This window comes from Schistocerca piceifrons, chromosome 8 (assembly GCF_021461385.2).
Source record: "Schistocerca piceifrons isolate TAMUIC-IGC-003096 chromosome 8, iqSchPice1.1, whole genome shotgun sequence".
Lineage (NCBI taxonomy): Eukaryota > Metazoa > Arthropoda > Insecta > Orthoptera > Acrididae > Schistocerca > Schistocerca piceifrons.
The window spans coordinates 487760554-487774925 of record NC_060145.1 but is presented as its reverse complement, the minus strand read 5'-3'; the positions used below and the strand labels follow the sequence as shown (position 1 = coordinate 487774925).

At 44.3% G+C, this 14372-nt stretch overlaps 1 protein-coding gene across 1 annotated transcript in view; it reads left to right on the top strand.

Moving 5' to 3' along the window:
* The window catches only part of LOC124711210 (D-xylose transporter), a 356560-nt gene that overhangs the window by 859 nt on the left and 341329 nt on the right, over nucleotides 1-14372 (top strand). The gene's annotated exons all lie outside the window — the stretch shown is intronic.

The following is a 14372-nucleotide window of genomic DNA, read 5'->3' as shown; positions in this document are numbered from 1 at the left end:
TGAAAATTTCAATAAAGAATGCTGAACCATTTTATTCGACAATGATATTGGAGTTTTCACCAATCTCTTTACTTAGGAATGCTGTATTTTGGCAAATCACTAAGAACCGGTCATGCTCCAATCTCCCTTCACCTTCCAAGGTCGTTCTAGACTCTTCTTGTTTGAACCTGCATTTGTGCTGAGGAAGTGATCAGGAATGGACTAGCGCTAATTTTTTAGGGCACCACGATTATTACCGAAAGGGCTTTTGGAACAAAGAGGTCTCTTTTCCATAGAGAAGCTACAATTTTTGGTGGCGAAAATGCAAAGGATCTGGAATTATTAAACCTTACACTTTCCCAAATTTCCTCATTTTAAGTATCTATCTGCCACTTCTTGCAGTGTAAGAAAGATCATAGTTCACAATAAAGAATTTCCAGGCAGACAAATGGATGAGCCCAAATGAGAAGAGTTTGGGTTTTTATTTGTTTATCACTGGAGAATTTGGAAAAGCTGCTAGTTGCATACTGTTTTAAAATAAAACAAAATGTATGGCAACAATAAATTAATTCTGAAATTGCATTTTTTTGTTTTATTCTCCGTGTTTTTTGGTTATTCGATAGTGCATGAATTCACACATATTTAACATTTTAAAATTGATAAACCACCAGACACTTATGTACTTTAAAGATTTCTTGATAAGTGGCGCTTATAATATATTTTAAGCTGATATTTTGTATTGAAGGAAGTGTTCGGCAAATTGCTTCCTCAGTTGAAAAAGCTGCTTGAGAGGAGGGTTACTAGGGGAAATAAATTGGACTGGAAACATAACTTTTTACATTTCTAAAATGGCCAATTCTTGGGATGGTACATAATTAAAAACACGACACTCGACTTTAAGGATAATTTTTGAAATAAACAATAGTTTATATTAAGTAGCTAGTCTATTTGTGGTATTTTTACTTACACTATACTACTGAAAAAAATTAAGAAGTTGTTCTCAATCACTATACCTAACTTAAGCACTTTTTCTAAATTCTGAGGGCACTTGAACACTTTTTGATATGCTTTTCCATTTTGTTGGAATGTGACTGTAAGTATTCCTTAAAACAATATTTAAAACATACTACCTTCCTTTTTAAACAGAAAAAGTTTCAAACAGGTGGTTTTTCTTAACAATCTCGTAACTGTTCAATAGTCCATTGTCTACAACACTGTAAATATCACAAAGACGAGGTTATGTTGCTTCTCACTCAACAACATGAACTTGGACGACTGTTAGATGGTCAGACCAGTGCTTCTAATTCCAGTTAACTAAACAACTCACAGAACTGCATGAATTACATGTAATTACCAGCCACTCAAAATTTTATATACTACTTATTTGGAATAATACCAATAGCACTAATATTTACTTAGAATAACTGGAATTTGAATAAAAAATTTATCCGTAATTATTTTAGTTAGGGGTGTGTCACGTACCGATTCCAATTCCACAATTGCACCAATAGCGAATTCTCTAGGAATCGACTAGCATAGGAATCGAACAATTCCAGTGTCTTTGGCATAGATTCTTTGTTATTAAACCTTTTTTAAGTTAGTCTTCTCATTTTATCTTCACAGCAGTGCAGTCATACGAAAATTGATAACGAAAGGAGCAGAATAGAAAACTATAATCTGTTTCAAATGTCGCTACATCTGACAATAAACCATTTTTCTGTTTTTTTTTTTTTTTTCACTGAAAACGGTGTAACATTTACGAATACATTTATCACTAAGAAACACATGCCAGCTGTGTAATATATTTAATAATAATATAATCATACAATATTCAGTGATTTGACACGGATTGTAAACTGTATTACAAAACAAAGCGATGAGCTAAGGACAATGCTTTTTATACCGCCTTATCACTACTCAGCTGTTCAACGCGGACCGAGAGTGAAGAGTAACGCACCTCCTTCCTTAGTATAGCAAGTTCGAATTCTAGTAAAAAAAAAAGACACGCTTGTCTCTTCTTTCCTTGCATTCTTAGTAGTAATGGCAACTATAAACATTTTCTAACTTTTCATCGGAGTATCTTCCCATTCCGTTAATGTAATTGGTAAATTACACATTCTATCAGTGATAACTTTAAAAAGTACTTTTTTTGTAAATGTCCAGATTTTGGGCAATTCCCCATTTATAGATGTCCTTTTCACTCGACATCAGCCCGACCTTCATGTCTAGCCGAGACTAAATATAAAAAGAAGTCTTTCAGTATTCAGTTCGCCGGGAAAATTTTAAATTTTCCAATTATTTCACAGGCCGAAAGTCAGTTAACAGCGCAAGTAAGAAATGGAGACCATTAACTCAGTATGTTTCCATTCGTAAATGATTGCCTTTCCTCAGCGCTTAACAGAAGAGTTTTCTCGATGGCGTCAGCAAGACGTCTGAGAGCGACGGCAAGCAATGAGGCAGCTTCACACACACCACTGCAGTAGCGCCGCTTACCTGAAAAATACCTCCAAGAGCCGAAGCTCGGGTTGTGTGCTACCATCCGCCTTTCTTACAAAGCAAGACTAAACAACTCCTGGACTGTTATCGCAGTCGCTCGTGCCTGTTCACGTTCATGCTCGCGAGCAGAACATTTGCGGCGTGGTTGGGAGAGGGGGATTCCGCGCGCACAGTGTGGTCAAGAGAATGATACGTCCCCTTAGAAAAATTATTGAATTACTGTGCTGATAAACCTCTTACATTATTTGATTTTCAAACAGCTGAGCAAAACTGAACGTACTCAGACATTTCGCTCTTTACCTATTCTGATCAACACTAAACTGACGCCGGCCGAAGTGGCCGTGCGGTTAAAGGCGCTGCAGTCGCAGGTTCGAATCCTGCCTCGGGCATGGATGTTTTTGATGTCCTTAGGTTAGTTATGTTTAACTGGTTCTAAGTTCTAGGGGACTAATGACCTCAGCAGTTGAGTCCCATAGTGCTCAGAGCCATTTGAACTAAACTGACACACAATATTTTTAGCGCAATGCAATCTGACTTTCAATAATCCCTACAAAAGAATGGCCCTGACTAACATTAACCTATACCTTTTACAAATCACTTACCTCACAAAAATCTTCGTTACTCGAACTACTGCAATACAGCGAGCGCAACTACTGCCAGCTAAATAAAAGATTCAAACTACTGAAGGCACTAACTACTGATAGGCATAGTTGGCAAATGAAAGATTTTGATAGAGAACAAACAATGTATTTACCTTAATAGTGTTCAAAAGTCATAATATATATAGCAGTTCATGACATCCATTATTACAAAAGTACTGTATCTGATGGACACACGTCCAGATCATCTGCTCTAAAAAATTCGCCATCTCACTTCCCCACATCCACCACTGCTGGCGGCTCACCTCCAACTGCGCAACGCTACGCGCTGTTAACACCCAACTGCCCAACACTACAATAGCGAGTTCCAACAATGCAAACCAGCCACAGACTGCACGGAGCACAGCCAGTGATTTTCATATAGAGCGCTACGTAGCGTTACCAACATAAAAACCTAAACAGCCTACTTATAACAACACAGGGGAAGAATGAAATTACAATGAAATCCAGACCATTAGCTGCTTACAGGTGTTGATAAATATCAACGGGGACAGTTGAAAATGTGAGCCCCGCCTGGGACTCGAATGCAGGATCTCCTGCTTACTTAGCAGACGCTCTGTCCGACTGATCCATCGAGGACACAGAGGAATGCGCGCCTGCAGGGACTTATCTCTGGCACGCTCCCTGTGAGACCCACATTTCCAACTTACTGTCCACACACTACATTTGTAGTGCCCCTGCCCACTATACTTGTTACCCGCAGCAGTCAATCTACTGATTCCCGTAAGAGTTTGAGCAATGTGAGTGCATCCGCACTGAAGAAGATCATTGGCCGGTGAGCCTAACCTATATGAAGCCGAAAGAACAGATACCAACTTCATACACAGGAGAAGGCCCAACCGTGAAATAGGGAAGAACCAGTTTCAAAATCGGTGCCACCTAATAGCGGCAAGAGCGAGTCGCAGAGAGGGGAACCTTATGCTGCTACGCAGAAAGGAAGGTTCTCAAAAACTTTAGTGGAACGTAAGACCCTTAACTTTTCAGGAAGTTCGTTTTAGTAAGGCACTATACAGGATGCTTGTCCTAAGAATCGTCAAACGCATTTTCTCCGGTGCTTCAGCAGATACCCGCAGTTTCGTTTTTGCCAAGTGTAGCTGGGGTCAGCTCAAACAAATACTGCTGGCCATGTCTTTCATGCGACACCCAGGGTCGACGGAGGCGTCGATTTGCTTCCCATCACAAAGAATATGATTTTCAAATCGGAATTTTACGTGCCCATTCGACAGAGCGTTTCCAGATTAGTCCTGTGCGGTATTTTATGGACACGTATTGCCAGGCACAGTAAAGCACGAGGAGTAACCCGTAGACCAGCTGCTGAGCCACTGCACGTCTCTGGACCGCACTGACTGATAGCGGCGTGCGGCAGCGGTGCTCGGTCACTGCCAGACCTCTAGCTTACTCTCGGTATTTTACTGACCCTGTTTACGCACACCGATAAAACGAATATCGCTCTGCGGTAGTTCTAGACCGAGCTGTCGCATGGTCACGTAAAATTTCGCTTTAAAATTAATTTTGTTTGTAACGGGAAACAAACTGGGGGGCTGATCAGAGACACAATGAGAAGTATCCGCTTGTGTGTATGGTGTCTGCGGACTACCGCAAAGCCTTTGACCTCATCGACAGAGTGACACTAGTCCAAAAACTCAATCATCTGATAGGAGCCCCACACCCGTCGGCAATCATAATATCCTCAGATACAACAATATCCAAATATCAGACAGCATAGCAGTATCCACGAACATAATCCAGACAAACAGAGTTCTAGAAAGAGATCCAATTAGCCCAACGTTATTCAACATCGTGACCGCAGACGTCACGGACGTAATCAGAGGACCACTTATTCTCTACGCAGACGCCTTGGCAACAGGCTCAGGAAATGCAGAACAACTCCAAGAGGTTCTCAACTGACTCACATCGTGGGCGAAAAGAAATAGATTACAAATAAACCACAACAAAACCGAATAAACTCCTTTTAGGAAAGGAGGGAAACACGCTTCCATAAATACAATGACCCTGCACAATAAACCTTTAGAGGTAGTACCAAAATTCAAGGACTCACCCTGCAAACAACCTTATCATCCTTCAGTAACCATGTCAAAGAAAGAGCTGCCGTAGCAATAGAAGACATCTACCACACCCAACAACCTCAACAATTATCACTGGATACAGCAATGTTACTGTTCAAGTCAGCCATTTCCCCAGTAGCTGCCTATGGGCTCAGCATTATATGGGAAAAAATCATCCTAAGCGACCTGATAACAATAGAAAAAGTCAAATCTCGCTACATGAAGAGGATTCTAGGCAACGGGAAGTCAGCACCCTGAAGGCTAACACATCTATTAACCAAGGAAAACTACTTCATCAAAAATGGTTCAAATGGCTCTGAGCACTATGGGACAACTTCTGAGGTCATCAGTCCCCTAGAACTAAGAACTACTTAAACCTAACTAACCTAAGGAAATCACACATATCCATGCCCGAGGCAGGATTCGAACCTGCAACCGTAGCGACCAGACTGTAGCGCCTAGAAACCCTCGGCCACCCCAGCCGGCACTACTTCATCAACGACATCAAAATGCAGAATTGGCTGCCAAATACCAAGCCCTACGAGAAAACACGTCAAATCCTCACCGAGAAGTGCGCAGCCATCTGGCCCGATTTCTACTCCACAGACGCCATAATGACGGACGAATGGAAACAAGCAAACTAAAAGCTACGGCACGTAGTAACACGTTACGCCACGCGCGGATTTCACCACAGATTCTGCCAAAACAAGAGATTTCACCAGCCGAACGAAGACTGTGTTTGTGATTTGTGTAAGAAACATTGTGAGAGATACCACGCTCAAAACTGCAAAATGAAAACCTCGATTATAAAACTAGCTCTATTATAAAAACTGGCTTCATTTGTAATTTCTCTTTGCTCATTGTCCGCTTTCCAATTAATGATATATGGTGTCTTTTCGGACATGTGTGAAAGGTCAGAGACCACATATTTGACTAAGGCGATGATGGCCAATGATCCGTTCAGCGGAGATGCACACCAGGCTCGAGTTGTTACACAATCGGCGAGATGCCGCGACTGATGAGGCTGCCGAGCAGGGGCACAACATCGGCAGCGTGTCCTCTAAGTTGAGAATTCACGTCGGACTGGAGTCGTGCTCGGGTAGTCCGTGCGGTTGTGGCGACCGTTGTGTCCGGATGGCGTAGTGGTCACCGAATCTTGTAGTAAGCAGGAGACCTGGGTTCGAATCCAATCCTAGTAGAAATTTTCAGCTTGGCCCTTTGATATAAATCAGCGTCCACTGGCAGCTAATGTCTTCCGTTCCTTTGTGTCTTAGTGTCTCTTTGGGCTGACTCCAGTTACACAACGCAAGAAGGAAACTGTAAATATCCGCTGAAACAGCAGACTAAACCCGCCCGACGGCCCTTAGGATGAACTCCCGTCACGTCATACCACGCCAAAGAATACGGAAATGGAAAATGTGAAGGATTTGAGCGTCTACAACAGGTTTTAAAACTTGAAAAGAAGCTCTCTGAAGAGAAGAGACAAGAGGAAGAAAAGTGAAGGTGCCGCTCGAATAAGCTACAAAATTACACCACTTTTGAAAAATCCACTTCCTCCTTTCGTGGATGGTCGTGTAATAAAAGAATACTTCATAGATGCAGCAAAACCTTTACGTCGACGTCAGGTAGAACAATTTCGCGTGGTGCCGTTATCAAACATTATAGTCGTCCCATACAGGTTACGGTAGGCGACGTATAGAGCCAGCTTGTTAAATCTTTGAACGGAGTTTGTTGCAGATTCTTTAGCGTTCTATGAACGTGTACATACCGCAGGCATACTGCTGCATGGGACGTTCTTACCACTGTTGCAGAAAATGTACATTTGTCGTGGAATTTATTAGTTTTTGTGTTAACAGACGGAGCGCCTGTACAACCAGAATTCCTAGCATAACTACTGGAAGAGGAAAAATGATATAACATGATGTGCAACTTGAGCTAGTTCTTCTCTAATACGACACGGACTATAAAGACAATCTAAATTCCTCCACGCACTCACCTCAGGATCGATTTCCTCGTTTACGTCATTCCCCACTCGGTACGCCTGCTGTGAAGCCGTCTTACACAGCGTTTGGAAACGGAGTTCTCTGCTGCTTGGGAACGCCGCGAATTTGCGTCTTGTGCGATGGAAACACGGTAGCTATCACTGCGTCTGAGCCGTGGTAAAAATTTACTGTTTTGAAGAGCGCGCCGCAACTCGTAGTTTGAAGCAGTCGCCCTCCGTTTCTGGCGGTGGCGCCAGTGTGGCAGTCGCAGCTTTGGTGTCTCCCTCTGGAGTGAAAGGGGGAAAGGTAGCCTGTTCACGTGCATTTAAGGGGCGCTATGAGCTCGCTAGTCGGCGAGTCTGGTCAGTTGGTCAGCCGGGTCAGTGTGGGGCAGTCAGTGTCTGTCTGTCGTCCGGAGTGCGAGTATGTGTTAGGCCGCCAGTCTGCTCGAGTTTTTTCAGGAAATGGTGACTGGCGGTTGGATCGATCGGTCGGTCGCGCACTGGGACACAAGATGATTTGTCCGTTTTGAGCGTCGGCGCATGTGATGTCGCCACGTCAGTCCAGTGGGCCGCGCCGTATAGCGAGGCGTAGTGGTTTCGCGGCCGACACGAGAGCAACAGGAGTCAACCCAAGACATTGGTCTGGCCGGTGCGAGCTGCGACGCCGTGAGACGGGAGATCGGCGCGCCTTCCTACGTCCGTTGCAGCGGCTGGCAGCGGGCGGTTCGGGAGAGCGTTTTGGGGGTGCTGCGCCAGGTCTTCGCCAGACATCGCAGTTTATTAGAAGTTAAGTGATTCGTGATATGTTGTTTCATATACACTCCTGGAAATTGAAATAAGAACACCGTGAATTCATTGTCCCAGGAAGGGGAAACTTTATTGACACATTCCTGGGGTCAGATACATCACATGATCACACTGACAGAACCACAGGCACATAGACACAGGCAACAGAGCATGCACAATGTCGGCACTAGTACAGTGTATATCCACCTTTCGCAGCAATGCAGGCTGCTATTCTCCCATGGAGACGATCGTAGAGATGCTGCATGTAGTCCTGTGGAACGGCTTGCCATGCCATTTCCACCTGGCGCCTCAGTTGGACCAGCGTTCGTGCTGGACGTGCAGACCGCGTGAGACGACGCTTCATCCAGTCCCAAACATGCTCAATGGGGGACAGATCTGGAGATCTTGCTGGCCAGGGTAGTTGACTTACACCTTCTAGAGCACGTTGGGTGGCACGGGATACATGCGGACGTGCATTGTCCTGTTGGAGCAGCAAGTTCCCTTGCCGGTCTAGGAATGGTAGAACGATGGGTTCGATGACGGTTTGGATGTACCGTGCACTATTCAGTGTCCCCTCGACGATCACCAGTGGTGTACGGCCAGTGTAGGAGATCGCTCCCCACACCATGATGCCGGGTGTTGGCCCTGTGTGCCTCGGTCGTGTGCAGTCCTGATTGTGGCACTCACCTGCACGGCGCCAAACACGCAACCGACCATCATTGGCACCAAGGCAGAAGCGACTCTCATCGCTGAAGACGACATGTCTCCATTCGTCCCTCCATTCACGCCTGTCGCGACACCACTGGAGGCGGGCTGCACGATGTTGGGGCGTGAGCGGAAGACGGCCTAACGGTGTGCAGGACCGTAGCCCAGCTTCATGGAGACGGTTGCGAATGGTCCTCGCCGATACCCCAGGAGCAACAGTGTCCCTAATTTGCTGGGAAGTGGCGGTGCGGTCCCCTACGGCACTGTGTAGGATCCTACGGTCTTGGCGTGCATCCGTGCGTCGCTGCGGTCCGGTCCCAGGTCGACGGGCACGTGCACCTTCCGCCGACCACTGGCGACAACATCGATGTACTGTGGAGACCTCACGCCCCACGTGTTGAGCAATTCGGCGGTACGTCCACCCGGCCTCCCGCATGCCCACTATACGCCCTCGCTCAAAGTCCGTCAACTGCACATACGGTTCACGTCCACGCTGTCGCGGCATGCTACCGGTGTTAAAGACTGCGATGGAGCTCCGTATGCCACGGCAAACTGGCTGACACTGACGGCGGCGGTGCACAAATGCTGCGCAGCTAGCGCCATTCGACGGCCAACACCGCGGTTCCTGGTGTGTCCGCTGTGCCGTGCGTGTGATCATTGCTTGTACAGCCCTCTCGCAGTGTCCGGAGCAAGTATGGTGGGTCTGACACACCGGTGTCAATGTGTTCTTTTTTCCATTTCCAGGAGTGTACTTGTTAAATTTTACTTGTTTTCTTGGTCAATCTCTCGTCCCCAGCTTGCTCGTCTGTCTCCCGTCTGCATTTGTCTGTCTGTCGGTCGGTCTGCCGTACGTTAATAGCTGCCTCTGTCATGTTTGTCGGATTCGGTGTTAACGAATTTATTACTTGAAGTGTAACGGCCGAATTCCTGAAATATGCTTTTATCTTGCCTAACATGTTGAGAGGCGGTATATGTGTAATGTAGAGCCTGTTTGTATATTTTATGTAAGACTGCAATTCATGGGTTTTTATTTAAATGGTCATTTTAGTATATGAAGTTGCCACCCTTCCACCGTAAGAGTTTTTTTTTAATCAAGTTGCACCTTCGGTGGCAAGTTAATTTTATAATGTTAGTGTTTTGTACCCCCCCCATGAACCATGGACCTTGCCGTTGGTGGGGAGGCTTGCGTGCCTCAGCGATACAGATAGCCGTACCGTAGGTGCAACCACAACGGAGGGGTATCTGTTGAGAGGCCAGACAAACGTGTGGTTCCTGAAGAGGGGCAGCAGCCTTTTCAGTAGTTGCAAGGGCAACAGTCTGGATGATTGACTGTTCTGGCCTTGTAACAATAACCAAAACGGCCTTGCTGTGCTGGTACTGCGAACGGCTGAAAGCAAGGGGAAACTACAGCCGTAATTTTTCCCGAGGGCATGCAGCTTTACTGTATGATTACATGATGATGGCGTCCTCTTGGGTAAAATATTCCGGAGGTAAAATAGTCCCCCATTCGGATCTCCGGGCGGGGACTACTCAAGAGGATGTCGTTATCACGAGAAAGAAAACTGGCGTTCTACGGATCGGAGCGTGGAATGTCAGATCCCTTAATCGGGCAGGTAGGTTAGAAAATTTAAAAAGGGAAATGGATAGGTTGAAGTTAGATATAGTGGGAATTAGTGAAGTTCGGTGGCAGGAGGAACAAGACTTCTGGTCAGGTGACTACAGGGTTATAAACACAAAATCAAATAGGGGTAATGCAGGAGTAGGTTTAATAATGAATAGGAAAATAGGAATGCGGGTAAGCTACTACAAACAGCATAGTGAACGCATTATTGTGGCCAAGATAGATACGAAGCCCACACCTACTACAGTAGTACAAGTTTATATGCCAACTAGCTCTGCAGATGACGAAGAAATTGAAGAAATGTATGATGAAATAAAAGAAATTATTCAGATTGTGAAGGGAGACGAAAATTTAATAGTCATGGGTGACTGGAATTCGAGTGTAGGAAAAGGGAGAGAAGGAAACATAGTAGGTGAATATGGATTGGGGGACAGAAATGAAAGAGGAAGCCGCCTGGTAGAATTTTGCACAGAGCACAACATAATCATAACTAACACTTGGTTTAAGAATCACGAAAGAAGGTTGTATACATGGAAGAACCCTGGAGATACTAAAAGGTATCAGATAGATTATATAATGGTAAGACAGAGATTTAGGAACCAGGTTATAAATTGTAAGACATTTCCAGGGGCAGATGTGGACTCTGACCACAATCTATTGGTTATGACCTGTAGATTAAAACTGAAGAAACTGCAAAAAGGTGGGAATTTAAGGAGATGGGACCTGGATAAACTAAAAGAACTAGAGGTTGTACAGAGATTCAGGGAGAGCATAAGGGAGCAATTGACAGGAATGGGGGAAATAAATACAGTAGAAGAAGAATGGGTAGCTTTGAGGGATGAAGTAGTGAAGGCAGCAGAGGATAAAGTAGGTAAAAAGACGAGGGCTAGTAGAAATCCTTGGGTAACAGAAGAAATATTGAATTTGATTGATGAAAGGAGAAAATATAAAAATGCAGTAAATGAAGCAGGCCGAAAGGAATACAAACGTCTCAAAAATGAGATCGACAGGAAGTGCAAAATGGCTAAGCAGGGATGGCTAGAGGACAAATGTAAGGATGTAGAGGCCTATCTCACTAGGGGTAAGATAGATACCGCCTACAGGAAAATTAAAGAGACCTTTGGAGATAAGAGAACGACTTGTATGAATATCAAGAGCTCAGATGGAAACCCAGTTCTAAGCAAAGAAGGGAAAGCAGAAAGGTGGAAGGAGTATATAGAGGGTCTATACAAGGGCGATGTACTTGAGGACAATATTATGGAAATGGAAGAGGATGTAGATGAAGATGAAATGGGAGATATGATACTGCGTGAAGAGTTTAACAGAGCACTGAAAGACCTGAGTCGAAACAAGGCCCCCGGAGTAGACAATATTCCATTGGAACTACTGTCGGCCGTGGGAGAGCCAGTCCTGACAAAACTCTACCATCTGGTGAGCAAGATGTATGAAACAGGCGAAATACCCTCAGACTTCAAGAAGAATATAATAATTCCAATCCCAAAGAAACCAGGTGTTGACAGATGTGAAAATTACCGAACTATCAGCTTAATAAGTCACAGCTGCAAAATACTAACACGAATTCTTTACAGACGAATGGAAAAACTAGTAGAAGCCAACCTCGGGGAAGATCAGTTTGGATTCCGTAGAAACACTGGAACACGTGAGGCTATACTGACCTTACGACTTATCTTAGAAGAAAGATTAAGGAAAGGCAAACCTACGTTTCTAGCATTTGTAGACTTAGAGAAAGCTTTTGACAATGTTGACTGGAATACTCTCTTTCAAATTCTAAAGGTGGCAGGGGTAAAATACAGGGAGCGAAAGGCTATTTACAATTTGTACAGAAACCAGATGGCAGTTATAAGAGTCGAGGGACATGAAAGGGAAGCAGTGGTTGGGAAGGGAGTAAGACAGGGTTGTAGCCTCTCCCCGATGTTGTTCAATCTGTACATCGAGCAAGCAGTAAAGGAAACAAAAGAAAAATTCGGAGTAGGTATTAAAATTCATGGAGAAGAAGTAAAAACTTTGAGGTTCGCCGATGACATTGTAATTCTGTCAGAGACAGCAAAGGACTTGGAAGAGCAGTTGAATGGAATGGACAGTGTCTTGAAAGGAGGATATAAGATGAACATCAACAAAAGCAAAACAATGATAATGGAATGTAGTCTAATTAAGTCGGGTGATGCTGAGGGAATTAGATTAGGAAATGAGGCACTTAAAGTAGTAAAGGAGTTTTGCTATTTGGGGAGCAAAATAACTGATGATGGTCGAAGTAGAGAGGATATAAAATGTAGGCTGGCAATGGCAAGGAAAGCGTTTCTGAAGAAGAGAAATTTGTTAACATCCAGTATTGATTTAAGTGTCAGGAAGTCATTTCTGAAAGTATTCGTATGGAGTGTAGCCATGTATGGAAGTGAAACATGGACGATAAATAGTTTGGACAAGAAGAGAATAGAAGCTTTCGAAATGTGGTGCTACAGAAGAATGCTGAAGATTAGATGGGTAGATCACATAACTAATGAGGAAGTATTGAATAGGATTGGGGAGAAGAGAAGTTTGTGGCACAACTTGACCAGAAGAAGGGATCGGTTGGTAGGACATGTTCTGAGGCATCAAGGGATCACCAATTTAGTATTGGAGGGCAGCGTGGAGGGTAAAAATCGTAGAGGGAGACCAAGAGATGAATACACTAAGCAGATTCAGAAGGATGTAGGTTGCAGTAGGTACTGGGAGATGAAGAGGCTTGCACAGGATAGAGTAGCATGGAGAGCTGCATCAAACCAGTCTCAGGACTGAAGACCACAACAACAACAACAACAACAACAGTGTTTTGTACCATTTCCATCCCTCCTACAGGGTGCATAGTTTATGTGCTTCTGTGAGTTGTTAAAATTTTTAGTTTAAAGTAATCTGGTGTGTTGCAGATTTGCACCAGTACAGTCTTCAGAGATTGTTGTGAGCGGTCGTGACTACGGCCGTGTCGAAAGGGAGCGGTTAGGTTCTCAGGCCGAAAGCTCATACTGTCAAAATATGTTCTTTCAGCCTCTGAATAAATTGTAACTTAATTTGTAGAGGGTGCTTTATAATTTTAAATTTGTTTAAAAAAAAGGGCTTTTAGGAATAAAATTTCCATTTGTTGAAAGAAATTTAATTGTTTTCGTTAGTTACCCAGTGGCAACTACTTCCACTCACACATAGTGTCATTAAATGTGTTAATGTTATTGATGAATCACTAGTAAATAAAGTAAATTCTTAAAAAAAATGGCTCTGAGCACTATGGGACTTAACATCTTAGGTCATCAGTCCCCTAGAACTTAGAACTACTTAAACCTAACTAACCTAAGGACACCACACACATCCATGCCCGAGACAGGATTCGAAACTGCGACCGTAGCAGTCCCGCGGTTCCGGACTGTAGCGCCTAGAACCGCACGGCCACCGCGGCCGGCTAAGTTCTTAAGAAAAGGTTTTGAAAGTAAAATCCACGGTTCAGCGTCGACGTCCGAAGACATCTATCTGAGAAGACGCGAGGTTCAGAAATTTCCAGTTTTCAGCTGATTTGATGATTTTGTGAACGTGTAGATTCTGGTGGACTAAATTTTACAGGAATTACACAACTTTTATGGTAGGTATCCCGAAACATAGATTTTTGATATGGTATCGGAGCAGTAAGCATATTTCATTCTCATATGCTGAGTGCATTTTTTGTGTTATTATTTATGATTACGAGTGCCATCGTTTTCATCCAATGATCCGGAATTGGATTTTTCTCACGATTACCTCCGGGGTATTGAACAAGTTATTCAGGAAACCCGCCAGGACATCCTGGGATCTATGGCGGCGGGCCTGGCGCGGGTTGACGGCGACGCCCTGGCCGAGGTTTCCCACTGACCACCGGGTCGATACCGGTCTGCTGTGCATTCGTTTAGAAAATGTTTCCACACTCGAACTTGAGGTTTGCTCTAGTCGTAGGTGGGTTGGGTACGCAGATCCCGTCCCAGAGGCAACGCTGGCGCGACGGGGCTATGGTTGTTTTGGTTGCGTATGGAGTACCACTGGGCTGTGTCCGTCTGATT